The sequence below is a fragment of the Sesamum indicum genome, linkage group LG10, assembly GCF_026168435.1.
Source record: "Sesamum indicum cultivar Baizhima isolate 11 linkage group LG10, ASM2616843v1, whole genome shotgun sequence".
NCBI lineage: Eukaryota > Viridiplantae > Streptophyta > Magnoliopsida > Lamiales > Pedaliaceae > Sesamum > Sesamum indicum.
In genome coordinates this window covers 11,444,549-11,469,555 of record NC_142666.1, presented here as the reverse complement: position 1 = coordinate 11,469,555, position 25,007 = coordinate 11,444,549, and the positions used below count along the sequence as shown (strand labels likewise).

General features: G+C 35.4%; 1 pseudogene; it reads right to left on the bottom strand.

The window, feature by feature from the left end:
- The window catches only part of LOC105178991 (ubiquitin C-terminal hydrolase 12-like), a 52,990-nt pseudogene extending 29,075 nt beyond the window's left edge, over positions 1 to 23,915 (bottom strand).
- Positions 23,916 to 25,007: the final 1,092 nt, after the last annotated feature.

Sequence of the window (25,007 nt, the reverse complement as noted above, 5' to 3'; positions counted from 1 at the left end):
AGGAGGAAATAGACCGTATTCTATAGAATTGCTATGCCCTTTCCAATATGCATCATTCAGATTTGTTTCTTAGGAAAGAGTATATTGAGATTCCTAGAATTTTCAAGGAGTTCGCCAAGGTCATGACACCAGATCCTATTAGGATACCTAGAATAGGTGGTGTTGATACCATCATAAAAGATAACCTAGTTTTAGATAAAACACTTAGCTCTAGAACTGATTTCAGTAGCCAAATGTCCTTTTCGGAAGATAGGATTACAGGCTATAAAGGAAAGGAGAAAGAATTATTAAAAGCTTTAACTACTCACGAGATTAGGGTAGATAACCTAAAACTTAGATGCCCTGAAGGATGGAAAGAAATACAAGTTATATTCGACATCACTAAAAAAGAAAATTATTTTCCTTGTGATGACTTATATCATTTGCGGCAACCTGTTGTTGGAAAATATGAGGACATGCTAGAAATAGCAGGCCATGAAATTATAGTTGCAGGCGTGGCAGGACGAGAAAATGGGAGTATGACTTTGGGGTTAAATTTCCTCGAAGATCATAAACCATGGGGAAGAAAAGGTAATGGAATGGAATTTTGTCTTGATGGTGTTACCATAAGGATTGAATGACGAGTCCCTTTTCGATATACATATCTGTTGGTATATTATATGATCAATATAAGACAGAGTATTTTGCAGCTTATATTGATTCAGGTTCAGGAATTTGCACGGCAAAACCTGGAGTTTTCCCTAAGGAAGCAAGGGAAACCTTACCCGTTATTGCAGGAAGGGATTTCTAGCAAAAAATCCTAATACTCAAAAAGAAAATACGAGAAGCCAAAATCATGATTGGAAGAGCATTTGGATCACCCTGGTTTAGGGTAAAAACACCTCCTATTTACTTTCATGATACAGGTGCCGATATCTTGCTAGGAAACAATTTCATTCAAACATTTGCAAGATATATGCAGGATAATCAGAGGAACCTGTTAATCTTTACTACTAACTGTGGTAGTGAGATACAGGTACTGCGAAGAGAAAAGGCATTCAACAGGATAATGCCAATAAATTTTCGCAGCAAACGTGATGATTTTGATGCCAAATTAACTCATCCAAAAATGCAGGATAAGAGGAAATTTGGTAAGGTCCTTTTGTCTTTCAGGCAACAGGGACTCATAGACAGTGATAGCTTCTATAAGGAATCCAAGGAGGAAATTCTGAACCTTAAAGAAACACTACTGGGAATGAAAGCACTCGACATCAGCGGAGAAAGCAGGCTTTCTCTTGAGAATGTCAAGAGGCTTATCCAGAGGAACTTCAGTGAAAATCCTCCGGCTTGGTGGGATAGGAACAAGATCGAAGCTACTCTGAAGGTCAAAGAAGAATGCAAATACAAGTATGTTCGATACAAATCTATCTAGATGAACATGGAAGATAAGAAGGATATGGAGATGATAATCAAAGAGCATATCAGTCTTGGATTCATTGAAGCCGGAGTCTCTACCTACAGTAGCCCTGGATTTCTGGTAAGAAACCATGGTGAAATAAAGAGAGGTAAACCCATGTTAGTTATTAACTATCAAGGTATTAATAAGATATTAGAATTTGATGGTTATTACATTCCTAGTAGAGAACACTTAATTGATTGCATTAAAGGAGCATAGGTGTTTTCTAAATTCGATTGCAAATATGGATTTTATCATATTAAGATGGAGAATGAATCAAAAAAATTTACTGCATTCTCCACACCACAGGGACAATATATCTGGAATGTGCTTCTAATAGGTTTAGCCAATGCACCCCAGATATTTCAAAGAAAAATGGATAATCTTTTCAAAGATTACTTTGAGTTCATGTTTGTCTATATTGACGACATACTAATTGCATCCAAAAATATGAAAGAACATATTAAACATCTTGAAATATTTTGCGATGCATGCTATAGAGAAGGATTAGTACTTTCTGAAAAGAAAGCCACTATTGCAGTCAATAAGATTGAATTTTTAGGAATCCTTATTGATGAAACAGGGATTGAGTTGCAGGATCATATTGTGGAAAAAATCCGCAATTTTCCAGATATACTCAAAGACAAGAAGCAATTGCAAAGCTTCTTGGGAGTTGTTAATTTTGCAGGAATCTTCATTAAGGATCTTGCAAGATACAGAAAGGATTTCCGACCACTTTTGAAAGAAACGGAGAGTTCAAAGTGGAAATGGGAAAAAATCCACACCAAAAGGGTTCGTGACCTAAAACAAGTTTGCAGTAACCTTCCAAAGCTTGCTATACCGCAAGATGGGGATGAATTGGTGGTCTACACAGAAGCCAATGACTATAGATGGGCGGCGGTGCTCATGAAGAAGACAACTACAGGGGAAGAACCCTGTAGATATACCGGAGGGTTGTTCTCAGAACAACAAGCCAAAGTTTGGCACATAAACGAGAAAGAATCTTTGCAGTTTGAAAGGCTTTCAAAAAATGACCTTTATTTTTACTTGCTAAAGAATTTACTTTAAAAGTTGATAATACTAATGTCAAGGCTTTCTTAAAAAATAAATTAGAATAAAAAATAGAGAAAGCTCGTATTATCATATGGTAAGCAGAATGCCAATATTATTGTTATAATGTTGTCGTATAAAATCTCATGAGAATGTTCTTGCAGATTTCCTGACAAGAGATGGAGGCATCTAAAGTAAACTCCATCATGTTGAGACTCAGGCACCTCTGGGAAAACCTCGAGGAGCTTGACAGAAAGTTCGGACAGCTAGCAGTTAATGCTCAAGTTGCCGGATAAATCTAAAGAGCTGATCTAGACACGGTCTAGGTCGCAATATTTTCTTCTTGTTCTCTGTTCTATCTAGTAATAGAAAAAGAATTATATCTCTTCCTTATTGTGGTGTGGACAAATTAAATGGATTCTAATTTGGATCCTAAAGTGAACGAGAGAAACGAAAAGAGAAACAACGCACGTTGCTGCTCATCTATAGAAACAAAAGATAAAGTTACATGTTGTATTTGTATGCTTTTGTTTAATCCTTTCGCCACATGTCTACCGTGCTTATTTCATTTACTATTATACTTTTGATGAACACCGAATGCCCGAGAATTTCAAAGGAAACACCGATTTGATTCGTTATAAATAACTTTTTATTTCACCCTTCCGCCGCATTCCCGGGCCATACCGATTCTTTCATTTGTTAGCCAATAATTTTCTTTTCCAAGAACTTCTACCAACTTAATTAATTGGCTTGGGTAGATTAAATTAATTAAAATGAAAGACCCAATTAACTAAATCTAATTTAATTAAAATCCACTTAATTAAGTTCATTATTTATTTAATCTAATTAAATATGTGAGCCCAATAAGCCTTTATTAAATAATAAGTCCAATATATTAAATAATAAGGGTAAGCCTAATATAAACTAATCCAATTAATTTATCCTTGGGCTTATCCATCCAATAGATCCCTCACATATAAGTAATCCAAGTACTTATGGAATTCATCCTTCTCCCTTCTCGGTGATTTGTGTGTGGCTCTTTAGGTTCACCTTTCAGCTAGACTTGAGCCAGTGTCCAACACCATTATTAATTAAATCCAATTTAATTAATAATTTTTGATCAACATTTGATCAAGAATGCCCGTCACTATGAGTGGACATCTAGCATCGGTGCATGGCACTAGAGACTAGGTGAAAATCCATGTGAACTTTTAGGTTCCCGAGTCCATACGGGTACGGTCCTTCAATCTACTATGTCTTGGCCTTAGTCTAGGACATGGAATTGAGCATCGGTTCCCAACCTGAACGAGGCGTCTATGCTTAATACTTGATATCGTATTTTGCCAAATTGCTCGAATAGGAACCTCTTATTCCTACTCGACCAATGACTATGGCCACAGATTTATAGAGTGTAGACGCATTCCCAAGAGCATAGGAGGTACCTCTATCATATTTTGACAGAGAATAGATCCTCTTTTTGGAACTCAACGTCCTCGCTACATACTTTAACTGCACTAGACAAGGCTTATGATAAAAATGTCTGAGTCATGATCACCTCTCGCACAAATCTAAGATACAATCATCGCATGCACGTGACTACCGTGATTCCTCAAGTATGAGGACTACTCCTGTACTATTGGAGCTGGGAACACAAGTCATACAGACCTAACCTCCAAGGCTTTCATATGATGATCCCCACGAGTCAGTTCAGTCGATTCGACACCTAGCCAATCGATTCATTAAGATCGCATCGACATCCCACGATTGTTGTCGGTCAAACACGACACTCATTAAATGAATGAAACTCTTAATTCAACTCTCAGTAGGATTCTCGATGCCCAATCTCCAGATCCTCGACTTGGAACAACAGACCCTACCCTAAATCGTTGGTTTCATGACCATCATCCAATGCGCACTCCAACTGTTGCACGGTTGTTAAAGTGGTCTATAAGCCATCTGTTGTGACGTCCAACCAGTGGTTGATGTAATTTGATAAGAACAACAGCTGTGCCGATGATGAATTCTTACCACATTCATCAGGACAACATTGCTTAAATAAAAATTTCTTGAATGGTTCTCAAAACCGTCAATTCAATTGGCTCTTTGTCACACATTCCAACAGTGGTAGCATTGGAAAGGTTCCAAATGATATACCACAAGGAATCTTATCATAGACAATTGAATGTATTGAAATTTAAAGTTATATTAGAAAATTGTTAGGACCGAAAAACAACACCCAATTGTTGGGTGGGCTACCTAGCATAGCCCCTCCAGTAGTCACCTTGGAGGATGACAATTGGGCTATGGCTCAAGGTAAAAGGCCCGAGATCTCATCACAGGTCCAAGAAATAATCTTAGACACCATCATCTGCTTGGAGTGATGATAGAAAGATGTACCATATGGTTGGACTACAGAAAAGTAGACCCATAACACCTAGCCGGTATTCGTAGATTACTCATAATCAAATTAATCTAAAGGCATGACTAATTAGCTTTAAGGTCAAGTGGGAGATTGTTGGAATAGGTGATCAAAATTCAATTAGATTGGCGGTTTTCAGAACCATTCCAGCAAACTTTATTTAATCAATGTTGTCCTGATGAATATGGTAAGTATTAATCTTCCAGCACATGTATCTGTTGTGATTACCAAATTACATCAAGCACTGCTTTGACGTCACAACAGATACCGACAAACCACTTTAACAACCGTGCAATAGTTGGATTGCGCAATGGATGGCGATCATGAAAGCAACTGCCAAGGGTTAGGTTTGAAAATATTCCAAGTCGAGGATCTCGAGACTAGGCATCGAGAGTCCTATTGAGGCTTGCACTAAGAGTATATTCATTGGATGAGTTCAGTGTTTCATCGGCAACAGACGTTGGTCTTCTATGCAATGTTAGTGAGTGGTTGACAACGTTGTCCAGCCAACTGAACTAACTAGCGGGAAGTCGTCATATGGAAGCCTTAGAGGCTTGGTCGGTATGACTAGATCTTCCTGACTCTGATAGTATAGGATTAGTCCTTGGTTCCACATGCATATGATGGTCATATCTTGGAGTTGATGACAAATGAACGTATCTTGGATATGGTAATTACAAGTCTTGTTCTGCAATTAGAATATATAGTGAGGGCGATGGGTTCCAAGATAGAATCCGTCACCTGTCTGTATATAACAGTTGCGTCTCCTATGCGCTCTAAGATGGTTCATGCTCTTAAAGTCTGTGGCCACAACGGTTGGTTGAGTACCAAGCACGAAGCGTTGTTAAGCAAGAGCTCATGGCTATCGCCTGGATCCGGGTTGATACTCTTAACTCGAGATAATTTAAATAGGTAGTATCGACAGGCTCTATTTACCTGTTTGTCGGTCTACGTTTTAACCATGACATTAATTTCTCAATTAGTTTCATAACCTTAGCCAATTTCCTTCGTCAATCATTAGAGCAAATGCATCTCGAGTTATCGAGCATATTATCTAGTCCTGGATGGAAACTGACGAGCAATTCCATGCCCTAGACTTAGATTGGAAGACGAATGATGGAAGGATCGTATCGTATGGTACCCAGGAGCCTAAATGTTCACGCCAATATTCACCTAGTCTCTAGTTTCATGGACTGTTGCTAGACGGCCACCCATGGTGATGGAAATTTTTGATTAATGGTTAATCAAAAATAAAGTAATTAAATGTAGTTTAATTAATCATTATGTTGGACACAAACCCAAGACTAGCTGAGAGAATAAATGAATTAATTTAATTAGATTAAATTAATCCAAGGAGAATATATAAATGATTGGATCATTTATTTAATAATTCATTTGATGGATATATCAAGATTTAATTAATTAGATCAATTTATTAGTATTTGGGCTTAGATTTATTTAATTAAATTAAATGAATCCTTGGACTTAGTTGGACTAAAATTAATTTAATTAATTATTGCGAATGGACTTTGATTGGGCTTGATTTAATTTGATTAAATCGAGCTCGGTGCATATTTGAACACCAAGCCCATTTGAAGGTGGTTGGAGCAAGCTAAGAAGGAGTTGAAAGTCCTCACCATGATGAACATGATGGAGGACTTATTTCATCATGGTTGGAGGTTATATGCATGTGGTTGTACAGGTTGTCTTGGAGGCAAACTTAGTAGTTATTGCATTTTGAATTTAATTGTATGTGATATACAAAAGTACACAGATATCCAGCATAACCTCCTCCTAAGCCACGAATTTGCTCTCAATTTTCTCTTCAAAAATATTCTCCTTTTCTTCTATATTGAATTAGATTCAAGTTAGAAAATAAAACAATCCAAAAGTACTAAACAATAGTGTTTTGTTGGAGTTGTTTTTCTTCTTGTTCTTTGCTCTATCTAGCAATAGAAAAAGAACTATATCTTTTCTATTTTGTGGCATGGAAAACTTGGAGACTTCTAGTTTGAATTGTCAAGTGAACAAAACGGGAGAACATAAAGGGAACAACGCATGTTGTTGCTTTTCTAAATAAACAAAAAGGTAAAGTCTCATGTTATATATCTATGTTTTTTGTTTCATCCTCTAGCCACTTGTCTAGCTTTATTACTATGCTTTTGACTAGCACCGAACGCCTGGAAATTTCAAAGGAAACTCCCCTTTGAACCAGTTTTAAATGTTTTTTATTTCACGCTTCCATCACATTCCCAGGCCATACTTTTAGTGGTATCAGAGCCCGGTTCGGTATTGTGGCTTTAGGATTAACATATTATTATGTGTTGAGCATGAACAATATGTCTAATTTGCTTCTGGAAAGCTTGTTTTATGGTATTGAAGCATAATTATATTATGCTTGATCAATAAAAGGTTCATTCGATGAGTTATTAAATAGTCATACTACCTAATTAGATTATGCATGCTCGAAACAAATGAGTAAAAATGGATGGTCAAGAACATAACTTACAGAGAATGGTATGCATGAGCTAGAGCCATATCCCTCTAGTGAGGGTGAGTAGGTTGGTAGATTCAAAGAATCTAGCAATAGATGATTTGAGTTTACAAACTTGTGAATCCTTTCTTAGAAGGAAGAAAGCTAGGAAAGCACTTTGTGGGACAAAGAATACTTGTCAAAAACGATCTATTCGATGGGACAAATGATTGGACCAAAATCGAGTAGTAGAGGGTTCACAAGTCTAGGGACTTCTAGAAAGTTCTGATAAATTAGACTTGAGGTGGAGAACTAAACTGGTTATCGAGGTGGTGCGTATTTAGTGAGAGTTCTTGAAATGTCCAAAAATGAGAATGAAATTCTCGTTCAGTGAAATTCATTCCGAAGAAACGATGTTGAACTGTCTCTGAGGTGGACATGGTTCGATCAATAGTTCTCTAAATTAGTTTGGTCGTTTAGATATGGACTTTCGAAACATCATCCCATTGTAAAATATGGTGTTTTCTTAAATCGCAATCCAGACACCATATTTGATATGGAATGGCAAACCTATGCCCTACAAAATTCTTAAATATGAGGAATGGTACTGCATACGTTAAAGGACTAGTGGGAGGAAAATTAGACTCAGAGTCTAATTTATATAGGTTTATTAAGGAATAATGCATACAACTCTTGTAATGGAAACTTTAACTGACCATGTCTAAGTTCTCCGAATGACGATCAGAAAACTCTGATTACCCAATGGGTACGAGTTTCTAAAATTGGACAAGGAGAAGCAATGTAGGACATCGATCTAGATAAATTGCTTGGAGCCATAAAATCCGCTATGGAGTTCAAATTGGGTTTAAATGTTCTACATACTTGTTTCGACAAGATCATGAGGTACATGATTTGGTCAAGAACAAGATAGAAAGTTAGTGGGAGCACAACTGTGTTCCAAGTGTTTTAGATATTAAAACGTCTTTGTTTATTTCGAATGATATAAAGATGCTGTAGAGTCTAAAACATGAATGTTGTTCATAAAATTCTCCATAATATGAATTGGATATCTATCTAGGGATAAGTTGTCCAAGATTCAGTCATGGTAGACTGATGAGGAGCTTAGATGTTTCACATCTCCTACGTCTTTGCTTTACCATGGAATGTTGTTCGGTGCACTAAAGCCGATGTTTCATATGATTTTTGAGCATAACAATGGATAAGGATTGAAGAACAGGTTATCTTTAATACCTGAATAAGGATTGAAGAAGAGCCCTTGACACACATTAATGGAGAGTTGGTTCTGGATGGCTATAGCGATAGTAGCTTATAGGATAAAATGAATAATATTTAATCTGAAAAAAACGTAATTCGAGATTTATGATAATATGGTGACATTGGAAAGGTTCCAAATGGAATACCCTAAGAATCTTATCTTAGAAAATTGAATGTATGAAAATTTTAAAGTTGTATTGGAAAATGATTAAGACCACAAAACAACACCCAGTTGTTGGATGGGCTACCTAGCATAGCCGTGCCGACAGTCACCTTGGAGGATGACAATTGTGCTATGGCACGAGGTAAAAGGCCCTAAATATCATCACAGTTCCAAGAAAAAATCTTAGACACCATCATCTGCTTGGAGTGATGATAGAAAGATGTAGCATGCGGTTGGACTGCAGGACATCTGCAGAAAAAAAAATAGACCCATTAGACCTAGCCGGTATCGGAGGCTGCTCATAATCAGATTAAAATGAGAACATGTGAGATTGGCTTTAAGGTCAAGTGGGAGATTGTTGGAATAGGTTACCAAAAGCCAATTAGATTAGCAGTTTTGAGAATTATTCAAGCAATTTTTATTTAAACAATATTGTTCCGACGAATATGATAAGTATTCATCTCCGTCACACGTATCTGTTGTGCATACCAAATTACGTTAAGCACTGCTTTGACATCACAACAGATGCCCACAAACTACTTTAACAATTGTGCAATAGTTGGACTGCGCATTGGATGACGGTCATGCAACCAACTGCCAAGGGTTGGGTTTAAAATCTTCCAAGTCAAGGACCTCGAGACTGGGCACCAAGAGTCATACTAGGAGTTTCATTAAAAGTCACATTCATTTGATGAGTCCCGTGTTTCACCGGTGACAGACGTCGGACGTCCATACTATCTTAGTGGGTCGGCTGGTATGTGTCGAATCGACTGAGCTAACTCGCGAAGATCGTCAAATGGAAGCCATGGAGGCTGGGTCGGTATGACCTCAGTCTTTGGCTCTGATAGTATGGGAATAGTTCTCAGACTTGAGGAATCACGGCAGCCACCTACATACAATGACTGTATCTTGAATCTGTGCGAGAGCTGACTATGTCACAGACATGTTCATCATAAGGCTTATCTAGTGCAGTCGGAGTATGTAGCGAAGACGGTTAGTTCCATGAAGAGGATCCATCTTGTCAAAACGTGACAAAGGTATCTCCTATGCACTTGGAGATGTGTTAACGCTCTATAAAATTATGGCCACAGTTATTGGTCGAATAGGAAAAGAAAGTTCCTATACCGAGCAATTTGGCATAACGCGATCTCATGTATTAAGCATAGACGCCTAGTTTAGGATGAGAACCGACACCTAGTTCCATACCCTAGACTAAGGTCGGGAGATGGTAGATGGTAGATGGAAGGACTGTACCCATATGGACTCGAGAGCCTAAAATTTTACATGGATATTAGCCTAGTCTCTAGTGCTATGAACAGTTGCTAGACGGCCACCCATGGTGACAGGCTTTCTTGATCAAGAGTTGATCAAGAATTATTAATTAAAATTAAATTTAATTAATAATAACATTTGAACACTAATCCAAGTCTTGCTGAATGGTGAACCTAAAAAGTCACACACAAATCACCAAGAAGGGACGAGAAATTAATTGGTGAATGAATTTCATAAGTAATTGGATTACTTATAAATGAGAGGGATCCATTGGATTTATAGGTCCAAGGATAAATTAATAGGATTAAGTTATATTGTGCTGGCCCTTATTATTTAATAAGTCTAATAATAAGTTGGACGTATTAGTTAATAAAGGCTTATTGGGGTCATATATTTAATTCAATTAAATATATGATCCTCTTAATTAAGTGGCTTTAATTAAATTTTATTTAATTAATATTAATTGGGTCTTGTATTTTAATTAATTAAAATTGATTCAAGCTCCATGGCAATGATTAGAAAAGAAAATTATTAACTAACAAATTCACCTTTGGAAAGTACCATGTTAGTCATCCTTTATTTGGAATAAAGAATTTTACTACATTACCGATGGTGAAAAGAACCTATACATATTTTAATGTATCCATACAAGGTATACATATGTATTTTAGTTAACCAATAAACACATAACAAAGCAAGAAAATAATTTCCTACACCCTAATTCCACCTCTTGGCCACCTCACTTAAAAGAACACTTGGTGTGTATTTTTCTGTCTAATTTGTTTCTAGCAAAGAAAATTGAGGTATCCTAATTTCGGCGTGATGTGGATGCAACTTTAGAGAGTTTTCATATTGAAGCCTTCGATGAATGGATCAAACCAAGGAGGTTCGACATAAATAATATCAAAAGGTAATCCTTGATTTATGATTTATGTACCTATCGTATTTCATTCAACCATTAGTCCTAAATAATTTTATTGTCGTTTATTTTTTATTAACTACATTGAACGCCCGGGAACTTCAAGCATACATTCATTGGAATTATGGTTTTATTGTATTATCATTATAATTACATATTTTATTATTACCGCTTCCGCTTGTGCATTTTCGGGCCGATGCACATACATTTTCCGATGCTTTCACCCCTCACTCTAATAAGTGGAGATTTTGACACTTATTAGAGTAGAAATATTTAGAGATGGGGTCCGAAGAATGAACTTTTCTTTTTTCTCCTTTTTTTGTTGAACTCCTCCAAAGAATATTATTAGAATAAGTATGTTTAGAATAAGAAGAATTTATTTCGTGCCTGTATGGAATAGGATTTTTTAGGAGGGTACCTCCATGGAGGAGGGCTTAACGGGTGCTTTTTGTGCCTACTTAAATGTTGCTTTATATTTCTACAAGAGAATGTTACATAACAACGAGGTGTATATATTATGAAGAAATCTTGCACGGAGCGAAGTTATTGTGCCTCCTCGGAGTAGGGTTTTTTAGGGGGCCCTCCTTCTTAAAGCAAGAATAAGGTGTCCACCTGAAGGAGCACTTAGTGCTTTCGTGGAGGAGGGCTTAGGTGCCTACATGGGATGGAGCTTACAGGTCCCCCAAAGCCATCTAAGTGCCTTCTTGAAGGAAGACTGGGTGCCTGTGTGGATTACAGGTCCCCCAAAGCCACCTAAGTGCCTGCCTGAAGGAGGGTTGGGTGCCTGTGTGGAAGCTCTGTCCCATGCAATAACCTAAGCCCTTCTTGTGTGCCTGTGTGGAAGACAGGGCTTTCAATGAGAGGGATGCCTTCCTCGTAAAATCCTTACAAGCAAACATATATTAACACATTGAAGGGTAAAATAAATCTCCAAAATAATTAAAATAAAAGATACTCCTTGACAGTTGCTAGTATGTAAAGATTTATTCAATGAGGGGGATGCTTGCTTAGGGGCAAGGCTTATTCTGTGAAGGAGGATGCCACCTTAGTGCGTTTTTTTATTTTTTCTTTTAAGGGGGATGCCTGCCTCGAGGCAAGGCTTACTCATAGAAGGCCTGTAGGTGGAGTAGATCCTCGTCCTCTTGTTCCTTGTATTTTTCACCAAGGACAACATTCTTGTACTCCCTAGTTGATGTATTGTTCAGCTAGTGCTATGAGATTAAAAGAATTGAGAGGGGGTTTCTTAGTTAAAGACTTGAAGAAATCCCCATCTTGTAATCCATGTATAAAAGCACAAATAAGTGTATTAGATATTGCAGTAGAGACCTCTAGGGCCGCTAAATTAAAGCGTTGAAGATACTCCCTCAGTGAATCCCCTTCTATATGTTGTAAAGAGAAAAGGCTCATGATTGTCTTTTGACATCGTTTACTACTGGCAAATTGATGGAGAACTAGAGAGGGAAATTCTCTGAATTATTGGATGGATCCTTAGGGTATTTGGTTGAACCATTGTCGGGCCGACCGTGTGAAGGTGGTTATTGAAAGGCACCGCGAGGTGCGAGTGGATCGGCCCGGGATCGCGCAAGCGGAAGTGATTAACATAAATTGCGTAAAATAAAATGAAATCACAATGAAACCATAATTCCGACGGGTGTACCCTTGGAGCTCCCAGGTACTCAATGTAGTTAATAAAATTAATGGGCTATTAGTATAATGAAATACGAGAGAAACAAAAATCGTAAATCAAGAATTACATTTTCTTGCTTTATTTCGAACCTACTTCATAGATTCATTCACCCAAAGCCTCAACATAGAGACCCTCTAAAGTCACGTCCACACCATACCGGAACATGGGATTCCTCAAGTCAATTTGGTAGAAAAGAATTCAAGTGTAGAACACTCCAAGTTTGCACAAGAGGGGGGTTCGGCCTAATGGACTGATTGGGAGGGACGAAATTACTTTTGTGTATTCATTCACTAGTTATTCCAAATAACTAATACATATATATATACATTGAATGGATGCATTAAAATATGTCTAGGTTCATTTAATCATCCATAATGTAATAATTCTTTATTCCAAATAAAGGATGACTAACATGGCATTTTACAGTCAATAATTTCTTTTTTCAATCATTTCCAAAACTTAATTAATGGGCTTGGGCTGAGTTTAGTTAATTAAAATAACATGCCTAATTAATTATATCCAATTTAATTAAAGCCCACATATATTTAATCCAATTAAATATACGAACCCAATAAGCCTTTATTAAATAATAAGTCCAACTTATTAAATAATAATGGTAAGCTTAATATAAATTAATCCAATTAATTTATTATTGGGCTTATCCATCCAATGGATCCATCTCATACATAAGTAATCTAATTACTTACGTAACTAATTCCCAATTAATTCCTCATCCCTTCTCGGTGATTCGTGTTTAACTCTTTAACTTCATCTTTTAGCTAGACTTGAGCTAGTATCCAACACTATTATTAATTAAATCTATTTAATTAATAATTCTTGATCAACCCTTTGATCAAGAAAGCCCGTCACCATGTGTGGCCGTCTAGCCACTGTCCATGGCACTAGAGACTAGGCAAAAATTCATTTGAACTTTTAGGCTCCCGAGTCCATATGGGTACGGTCCTTCCGTCTACCGTCTGCCGGCCTTAGTCTAGGACATGGGATTGGGCTTTGGTTCCGTCCTGGACTAGGCGTGTATGCTTAATACTTGAGATCGCGTTACGTCAAATTGCTCGACATAGTAACCTCCTCTCCCTATTCGACCAATGACTGTGGCCATAGCTTTATAGAGTATAGATACCTCTTCGACATTTTGACAAGGGATAGATCCTCTTCTTGGAACTCACCATCCTCGCTGGACAAAAAGGCATTAGCCTTCCGACGCCCAAGTTAGTATCAGATTTAGGAGAAAAATAATCATAACAAATAAAATAAAATGAGAGATTGTGATAGAGTATGTAATTTTGTGAAAGAAATCGTGCTGAGTGCAGCTCAAATACTAAAGTAAGAATAAAGAGTAGTTTCCCAAATTCTGGAGGGAGTCCCCGTAGAGGGATTGAAGGTGTCCCTGTTGGTTAAATACGGCAAAAGCACGAGTTAAAGTTGCAGCGAAATAGCAAGATAGTTTCCATCTTCTTGAAGGTCTGTCTGTTGTTGGGAGGCTGCAGGTATCCATGTTGAGCGTTGTTGCCTTTATTTACAGAGAAGGAGTCCCTCTTTGTAGGAACTTTGGGTGACCTACATTTCCAAGAAAGAAGACGAAAAATCCGAGGATAAAGCACGATCTTTTCCCTCCTTGACTTGAGCAGCACGTCTTTGGTTGGAGGAGGACTCCCTCTATATGAGGACTCTTGCTCTGTAAAGAGTCCTTCTAGGTCAAGGAGTCCAACTCTTAACCACCTCCTTTTCCCCGGGGCTAGGCTTAGAAGGCAAGCCTCCTTTCTTGGGCAGATCTTAGTGTACTAGGCTTTCCTTTTGGGCTAAGCCCGATAATATTTCAGCGGGCCGTCCTCATCCTGAATTGGTGGACCTGGCTTGGGTTTCAGATCTCTTCATGGGCTAAATGAGAGGGGGATGCCTTGAACCTCCTTTCTTTGCCAATCTATTTTCTAGGGGACACCCGCTAAGGACGCTTGCCTGTCTATTTTTTGGGGGGCACCCGCTAAGGATGTTTGCCAGATGTTCTTGGGCCTTTTAAAATGTTACGAGCCTCTCATTTCTTTCTTCCTTTTGGATCGTTTGAGCCTCTTTAGGCCAACCTATTTTTATGCACATCAGTGATTAAGACAAATCATAGGATAAAGTACATTGATATCCCCTAAGATTAGGTCAAATGCACAAACACCTTCTGTCTTTGCAGAACTATAAATACACCCCTTATTCGGTAAAAAAACTTTACACAAACATCCTCAAACGTGCATTATACTAACTCTCCCTTGGAGGCTTTACGTGTAATTTTACAAATTATGTGAGATATTTGTATAATCAAACTTAATTCTCATGTATTTCTATAATCATTTACCCTTAGATAAATCATAACCTATCATCATCTACAATAGATTAATTCATTTGATTGTTTGAATTTTTTTTATTTTTCTTTTAATTAATTAATCATGACAAAATATCATATTTTGTATAGCTATCCTACTCTCGCCTGATCAGGTTAGATCAACAAAAGAGATGCATGCGTTAGCATCAATTAGGGGTGGCCCCATTCCCTGCCTACCTCACTTTTGCTTAGCGCGAAAGACGTGAAAACTTAGAAGATAACAAAAGATGGACAAAACCAACCACACAATCACAAGAAGACGTCCCAAGATGAAATCGCCCAAAATCACAAAAGCTAATAAGATAGTCGAATCACCAGTTGCTAACTTTCCCAGATGCATCGTCAGATGCACCCCAAATGTTACTACTTATGATCATCTGCATGCATCTCTTCTCAAACATGATGCAGCTGGTGGGGTCTTTGTTGCATGCATTTGTCCTCTCAATTAACTTGCTTAATTAGACTAAACCGTAATTCCTTTTCCATCAACCAAAAAGAGCCTTTGACAAATATTATATTGATACTTTTTTATATTAAGTTCAACTAATTAGGAACATATATACCTCATCACTATGTTTGGTTTCAATTTTGACTTGTTTTGGTGTGTTTTGTGGAGATAAAAAGAGAATAATAAAGACAAATAAGTATTTATTAGAAATAGTGTATATGTTTGGACTTGCTTTCGAAAATAATATAAAATAAGTATGGTATGTTTGATGTTATTTAGTTAGAGACAAAAATTACTGTTCATTGTCAAATCATGTCTCTTCTATATATATTTATATATATGTATGAGTATGTCTATAATTTTTTAGTTGTATGGCCTACAATTAGTGTAGACTTATTTTGACAAAATCAGGCATTGTTTCAAAACATCTCAAAACACCACTAAAACTTTCAAAATAAATCAAGGCAAATATTGTCCATGTTTTGGGCTTTGAAGATGGACCAAAAATAAAACCAAACACTATACATGTTTTTTACAAAATTATAGACTTAAATGTATTTCTAGTTCTGTAATTATACCCCATTCACATTTTAGTTTTCTAACTTGTTTGTATTGTAAAGTAGTTTTTGTCTTTTTTAATTTTGTGATTTCAAGACAAATTTGATTGGAGTTTTCAAAAGTTGAGCAGAAAGTGGCCTTTGACAGTTAATTAAAATTGAAAAAGTACATTTTATTAGTTGATTAACAATGGCGTGGCAAGTGGTGGTTGATGAATAGAAAAACAACAGAAAAAGACCACGTGAAATAAGTTATCATGTTAGCAAAACTCAACATGTAAGATGTGTTTTACCAATTTTTAACCAACATATGACTCGCACATGCCAATTTCCGAACCTTGTTCTCAAATTGTGAAATTTAAAAAGGTGAAAGACCATTTATAATCTAAAAAAGTTATAGCACAAAAGTGTCAAATGACCGTAATTATAAAACTAAAATTTAGATAATTTACTTATAATTTTACAAATAATACGAGGTAATTAGCCAATGAACCCTCCTGTCAAACTTTTGTTTTACTACTTAATTCCAAAAACAACCTCAGTACCATTACATTTGTTATTACTTTAACACTGACTTAACTGTAATTTTTGTCCTGTATGATAGAGATTCGACAATTTCTATCGGGTGAAAGTGTATCTGGCAATTAGTTCACTAAGTTATCAAATATGTTTTTAAATTGAATAATTGTGTTTAACTTTCCACACCATCATAATTTTTTAACTGAAATAAATTGATTAATTACAATTATTTTTGTCGAATAAAAATATCTAACAAATCATTATAACAACCGTATTATGATAATGCTGGAATTTGCAAAATCCATGGGAATTTTTGACGTCCATGCCATGTTAGTGCATAAATGCAGTTTTTGAAAATTCTAATAGAAAAAGTCCGAAAATTAGTAAATTTATGAAGTAATTATTAAATCAATTTTTCATGGGACCAAAACTGCAAGTCCCATATGGACATGATGAGAATTACAATTAAGACTTTAACACTCTCATTAGCATTAGAATGTTATATTTATGCATACACACATATGCAAGTGTTCGAAATTAAAGGCCATGAAACATCATGTGCTCCCAATGTATGTATCATTACATAATCCACAATAGTTTTCCTCCAAATAGAAAATACTCTCTCTATTCAATGTACAAGCATATATATACACAAAAAAGCCATTTGTCCCCGGGAACTATTATGGAAATATTAAAGTATATGAAAAAAGTGAATGTACCCCATATAGCTCCGTCAATCACTTGTCCAAGGAACCAAAAACGCTCGCAAAAAAATAAATAAAATATTCCCTATATCATAAATTATTATAATTTAAAAAATATGACTAATCAATATTATTTGTTAGAATCAAACAAAATAATACAAAATTTTAAGTTTTGACAACGATTAATCAATATTTACTATTGTTTTACTTATGCCCTTTTCTGCCATAGTATCTAACTCTAAATAATATTTTAGGTTCGATTGCAGAAATAATAATTGATAAATAATCGTTATACAATCGTAACTAATTAAATAATTTTTATTTTTTACTTTTTAACTATCACAATTAACCATATAAAAAGGTCCGATGTTAGCTTCTTTCCACATCAGGTTGTTTTTCACTAACAACTACTTTGATGAAAAGGCACTTTAAATGAACCTAAACTCAGCTACATAGTTAATTATATTCAGAGAATAATTACTTGAATATGAGTGCATTCCCAGCCTTCTTCTCACGACTTAATTTTTCCATACTATACACATAAGAGACTCTCTCTAGCTCTCTCTCTCTCACACTGCAAAGACGAACAGTGGTGCAGGCACGCATTTTACATTGGCCACAGACGAGAAGTTTGAATGACTTATGTGCTTTGAAGTATGATTACGTCGCACGTTGCAAGAAGAAGAATTTGGACTTTGATGGCATCATACGAAGATGTGAAAGAGGAAAGCTATAGAAGATTGGGAAGAAGGGCGAAGATTTGGATTGGTTGGTTGGGATCAATCACGTTGAGCTTGGTAGGTGGGTTGATCTTGGCTTGGTGGGAGTTGAACTATCATCCCACCAACCATCAGCAGTGGATGGTGCCTTTGGGTCTCATTCTCTTCGTCACACCACTCATAGTCTGTTTGGCTGTGCTTACTTCAGATTTCTGCAACCCTAACGACCCGTACATGTCAACCCAGAACCTACCCGACACCTCACCCAAAAACCCATTTCATGACCCGGAGATATGAACTTTTCAATTTCCTGTAACCACTCCAATCTAATTATTACACGCTATATATGTCTTGCGATGACAACTTATGTTGGAAATTTCTAATTGATCGAGACTCTTTACTTTACAATCGCTTTTGTGCGGTATGGGTTGCAGTTTTATTGAATTTGCTTGTTAGTAGGATCACGATTTGACTTTGATTATCATGGATTAATACCAAAATCGAGTCCAGACTAGAAAAGTCGGTTTGATTTTAACAGCTGGAGCAATAACAATTAAAACGGCCCCCTTTGTGCACTTTGATGTGGAAATCGATATTTGATTTGGGAATTTTTCATTTTCTTCTCAAAAATGGATTAATTCTATGCTTTGCTTACTTGGATTTTTGACATAGGTATATGAGTGCTTCACCTAGAATGTTCAGAATTTCACGTCAGCGTCTTTGGTCCGAAAATTCAAAATCCCCGAATCATAAATCAGTTTCCTTACAAATTGTATAATGTCCAGCGAAATTTGTCTTAAATGTGCAAAATTTCTAAATTAATGTCTTTAATTGCAAGTTTCTACATTTACATGACCAAAAGTGTTATTCTTCTATTTTGACAGGACCAAATGTCAACAACCATTTTTCAAGTAATAATGCAGGAGTAGTGGGCTACAATCTTAGTAGATAAATTATCCTATATTACTAATTATATACATATATATTAGCGTATAAAGTTTTCCGTTTAATATAGAAAATGTAATTAGTTACTGAAGCAATTTGAATTTTAAAACCAAAGACTCAGTAACCAATTAATGAGCATAACAAATGCACAGAAATATTTAGGATAAATTGTAATCTTTAATTTTTTACTTTAAAATTAAGTTATTGACCATTTAATCTAAGTAAATAGTGTTTTTTTTAGATAAATTAAAATGATGAGACTATTTTTAGATCAAACTAAAATATTTAGAATAGCTATACGTACTTATTTTTCTGAAATGTGTCAAATACTTTAGTTAGATATGTCTATGTTGAATTCTTCTAAAAATACCTTTTAAGTTAATTCAAATATAATTATCATTTTACTTAAAATGTTAATTATACTCATTTTGTTAGATATTAAATTCTTTTTATTTTGAACAGTCACATTATTTTTTTTATGTTTAGTATTTGTTGTGTATCTATTAATTGAAGTATTGATGAGTTATTAACTGACTACTTTTCCATATTATAATTAAATTATTTTATTATTAGTTAATAAATAATTCGACAATGATTTAAGCTGAAAATATAAAAAAATATTAAAATTATACAGATATAAATAGCAGAGGGTATTTTGTCCGAACAATTAATTTAGGAGGTAAATATTATACTTCATTAGTTTGGGGATTGAAGGCGGCATGACATAGCTTGTTTGGTTTCGTTATAGTTATAGAGACTTAATGACTCAATTGATAAGGATGGCCAATGACCACTTCTCGTTATAGTGTTCTGGTTTGATTTACTCTGTGAAAAAATTATATTAATGGATGATCTGTAAATATTCTTAAAAATAATCTATGATGACAGAAAACGAAATTCCTCTAAATTTTAGAGGTAAAAAATTAAAAAGAAAACAGAAAAAGAAAGGTCTAGTTATGTAAAAGGGTCGAGGGTAATGATATTAGGGAATTAAATAAGAGAAAAGGCCAGAAAGTTGCCTTCCTCGGTACAAATTTTTGTGTCTTGCAGGTGTAGTCTGATCAACTAGGGGCGACCTTTACAGTTAAGATTGAAAATTAATGTGTGATAAACTAAATAAAAACTATCGTCCGTTTGAATTTGTTTACATTTTTCTTTTCTTTATTTTTCAGTTTTCAATATCTTCAATTGGGTGAAAATGCTTTATTTGATTTTTGTGGGAAAAATTCAATTTCCACCACTCCCTCATTTCCACATATCACCATTCTTGTAAGCAACTAGTAACGTAAAATAATATATCATTATACTCTCATTTTCAGACACCCACAACACATCAAACAACAAATATAATATTTCAATGTATTTGCTCATTCCACGTACACAATATCGACAATCAAATCAAATCATTCATCACTTATATACTTTCAGACAAATCAATGGCAACATTAACCACAAATTCATATAACAGTAAAACCACAAATACAGAAAGCATATATAGATAATACTAATTATTTACTTACCTCGACATTACAACGTTTCTTTCTACTCTGTCACTAATTGTCAGTCCTTTTACTTCACCCCCGTATCCTATAATGAATTATACCACATACAATTAATATATCGAGAATATCGTAATTTCTTTTAAATATAATATTAAATATTATTCGTACAATTTCTAATAATTCTTCAATATTCCATTTCTATCGAAGTACAAATCTTCGTTTTTCCTCTTTATTAACATACCATTTATTAAATATAATTTTCAGAATATTTCTATGAATTTCCTATCAATTTCTCGCTATTATACACTTTAATTGAACAATAATACATAGGATTACATATTTGGTTAATCATTCCGCTGGAATTGTGTAAATTAGCTATAGCGATAATTAAATCTAACAAATCTAATATTTTAATTACCCAACTATATCATTTTTATAGCAATTGTGATATTTAATTTGACACTAATTTAAATAGCCAAAATTATAAAATACTCCGATTTAATAGTTCACCGCTCAATATAAATTATATTTAATAAAAGAACTAATTAAATAATATAATTATATAAATTAATATAAATTAAAATAATAAAAACCGTACCTCTGTCTTCGACGATGTGTGTGTGCGTTAGTGTGTGTGTGAATTGTGTATTATGTGTATGTGTGTGTGAATTTGTATATTAAAATGAAATTGGGTGCAGAGGCCCCACCGCCTCCATTTCAACTCTCTCTCTCTTCACTTTATATATATATATATATATATATATATATTATATTATTATATATAATATATATTTTTTTTATTAAACTTTTCTTGAAATACCCATTACGTCTTTTCTAATTTTTTTAATTAATATAATTTGCTCTCAAATATTATAACAAACTCCAATTTAACCCGTTCAAGCTTTATTATATTCCAATTGTAGAACATAATTTATTTACTAATTAACCAAGTTTCATAAAAATTTACCAATTAATCCCCCAATTATATATTATAATTTTTGGGCCGTTACAAAAAATATTTTCAAATGTAAATTTATATATATGAGTGGGAAGAATTTTCTTGAATTTGATTACTTATATAGGTATTTTGTAGATATGGTATCCTAAATTTAGGTCCCATTCACTTTGGCGTGTTAGGTTGAATAAAAATATGTATCCAGACAAGTGGGTTGTTTATATTGCAAGATGGGGACTCCAATTTTGAAGGTTGCCTGCTATTAATTACTGTATTAATGGAATAACTCAACTCCCGTTTGAACTTTGAAGTAGATTGAGTTATTAAACTCAAATATTAAAATTTCATAGGCAATAAATTACCAAACAACCCTTCATCTTCACTCTTCAATCTTGTCACCCCTCCCTCTCCCCCTTCCCATCTTACCAAACAATCCTTCATCTTCACTCTTCAATCTTGTCACCCTTCCCTCTCCCCCTTTCCGTCTTCACTACAAAAAAAAGATTGGGATTTGGCACGATCAAGCAACCGTTCTAAAACCCATTCCATCTTGGAACGATTTTTGGCATAAGGAACAAATTTTGAAAGATGACGTTATGATCTACATTATTTTTTTGTTATAATTTTGAAAAGGCCAAACCATTTAAACTCATGTTCAAAACAAATATTTATAAAATTCGATCCAAATACCATTCCAAAATAGTAATGGTAAATGATTGGAACTCTATTTGAAACACAATATTAGAATTAGGGATAATCTTAATTTGACCGTTCCTATATGTGTGACAAATGATGTCCAAAAGATGACAATTAGAAAATTTATTTCAAAATGAGGTACAATTTTGGAAAGGTTTTGAACACCCTTGATCAATTATACGAAAAAAAGTTCCAAATTATTAGTTTTATTTAAGAAGTAAAGTGTTTCATACACCGTTTAAAAACCCAATACAAATTGAAATGGTGTTTTTGTATTATTTCTTTAGTATTACTGAGACCATTTAAATCAAAATGTAACGGCTATATTTCAAAGGTAAAAAGAAAACGTTCCTAAAGTCCCAAGGATGTTTCAAAATCTAAATTAACCACTAAATATGTGTTTCTGTATCTATTGCAAAGGCCATTGCAAATTTTCTTACATAAATGTCTTCCTCTCTTTCCATTTAATTTCACTATCTTCTTCTATTCTTCTTATTTTTTCTCTATTTCCTCAATCTCTCTCGAATTTTTTTTATCTCTCACTATCCCACTAATATTTTTCTACTCTTATTCATCAATCTGTCTAGAACTTTTGTTAATATTTCCAGTTATTTGGATCAAATAACAACTTTAACCCTTTATTTGTCAACTAATTATATTTGTTGTAATTTTGTCAATTGAATTTAATGTTAATAAAATATATATGTGTGCGTAGGACTCATCATCATGTTAACACAGTTGCGGGGATGGATGTATAAGAAGAACCTTCAGAATAGGGTAGGTGTTACACCAGAATTTGAGGATATGTTGCTAGATTTATAGTATCAGTCAAGTCTCAATATACATATATGGATGGTGAGAAAATTAAGTGTTCGTTTTGGAAGTGCTAAAATGATGTTTTCAAAGCTACGAACCAGATAAATTCCGACTTCTATATGAAATATTTTACGCCGGAGTATTATATTGGACTTCTTGTTGCAAGGAGTATAAGAGTATTTTGAGGACGTCACCTTGGCCCCGTAGCAGGAGGAGCAAACTCACATTTCTCATGTTATGGAGGGTACCAGCACACCTTAGGGTGATATATCGCAGATGGATTGGGTTTAGAGGATGGTTTTTATATTGCCGGACCGGCTGTCTAGTCTTCTAATTATAACTAGGATGGTATGCCTGACGATATTACTAAGTCGTGTCCTACTGATGCAGGACTTAGTTCATATTATGATGGGGGTCCCTATGATTATGTGTTTAGACTGGCAAACCGATTTCACGATGTAGTACATGCTGTCGAGCAGCCAATGTGGAACGGTTGCACCCAATGTCAATTGGGGGCTATTCCTGAGTTGGTGAATATCAAGGCCGGGCTATATTTCTCATCATATATATGATCGAATATCCTGTCAAGTTGATCATATATTGACCTGAGACCACACCCTGCCCCAGGATACTATAATACAAAGAAAATGATAATAAACTTGGGTTTGCCTGTTGAGAAGATTGATGCGTATAAGAATGGTTGCATGTTGTATTGGAAGGACGAGATTGATTTGGACTACTGCAAGTTTTATGGAGAAGCTAGGTACAAGCCGACTAGGGAGTGAAATCCTAATCATAAGAAGACGCCATAAGCAACTCTTAGGTACATGCCGATTACGCCTTGCCTGCAGATGTTGTATTCTTCAAAAGCGACTGCCGAGCAAATGACGTGGCATGCCAACCATCAAATGGAGGAGAGATCCATGTGTCATCCAGTTGGTGCAGAGGCATGAAGGCATATTGATCGGGCATATCCCGATTTTGCAGCAGAGCCCCATAATCTTTAACTAGTTTGTGCACGGATGGGTTCGCACCGCACGGGCAGTACGATCTTACATACTCATGTTGGCTTGTTATACTTACACCGTACAATCTTTCACTGGGAATGTGCATGATTTTTTAGTCTATGTTCCAACGATGGTGATCCCCGGTCCTTCCAATCCGAAACATCTCATCGATGTTTACCTGGAGAGCTGATCAAGGAGTTGTAGAATCTGTGTACTGAACTGCGACAGTGCGAAGAACGAGACATTCCCAATGCATGCCACATTGATATAGATTGTGAACGACCTACCTGCTTATAGAATGGCATTTGGATGGAGTTTCACTGTTGTTTGGGGTGTCCAGTTTGTATGAAAGACACAGGTGCATTCTACCTGCAAAACAGTTTGAATGCATGCTACTTTGACCGTCATAGACAATTCCTCCCCCCAGACCGCCCATACCATAGGAACAAGAAAACATTCAGTAAGAACCGAGTAGAAAGGAAGATTGCATAGCCAAGATTAACGGGAGAATATATCCACGAATGGGTTGAAGATTTTATTCTTGCAGTTTAAGTGTCGTTGTCACTCCTGGACGGGTACAGTAGCAAGCATAAGTGGACAAAGAAAAGCATCTTTTGGGAGCTCGAGTACTGATCGACACTTCTTATACGACACAATCTTAATGTCGTGCACATTGAGAAAAATGTGTTTGACAAGATATTCAATACAATGATGGATATAAAGAAAAAATCGAAACATACTCTAAATGCACTTAGGGACCTAAAAATCATATGTATCGCTCGGAACTTGAGGTGGAAGAAAGGAGGCTGAATGTGATGCCCAAAGAAGTATATACCCTAACGAAGGAGAAGAAGAGGCTGATATGTGAATGGATTAGTCATCTTAACTTTCCTGATGGTTACACATCTAATTTGGTCCGTTGTGTTCACATGAAGGAGCTGAGGTTGCAACGGCATGAAAAGTTATGATTGTCACGTATTCATATAGAAGTTTTGATTGCCTTCCGTAAAATGCTTCCTGTGCCTGTGTGGAGTGCGTTGACAAATGTCAGCATTCT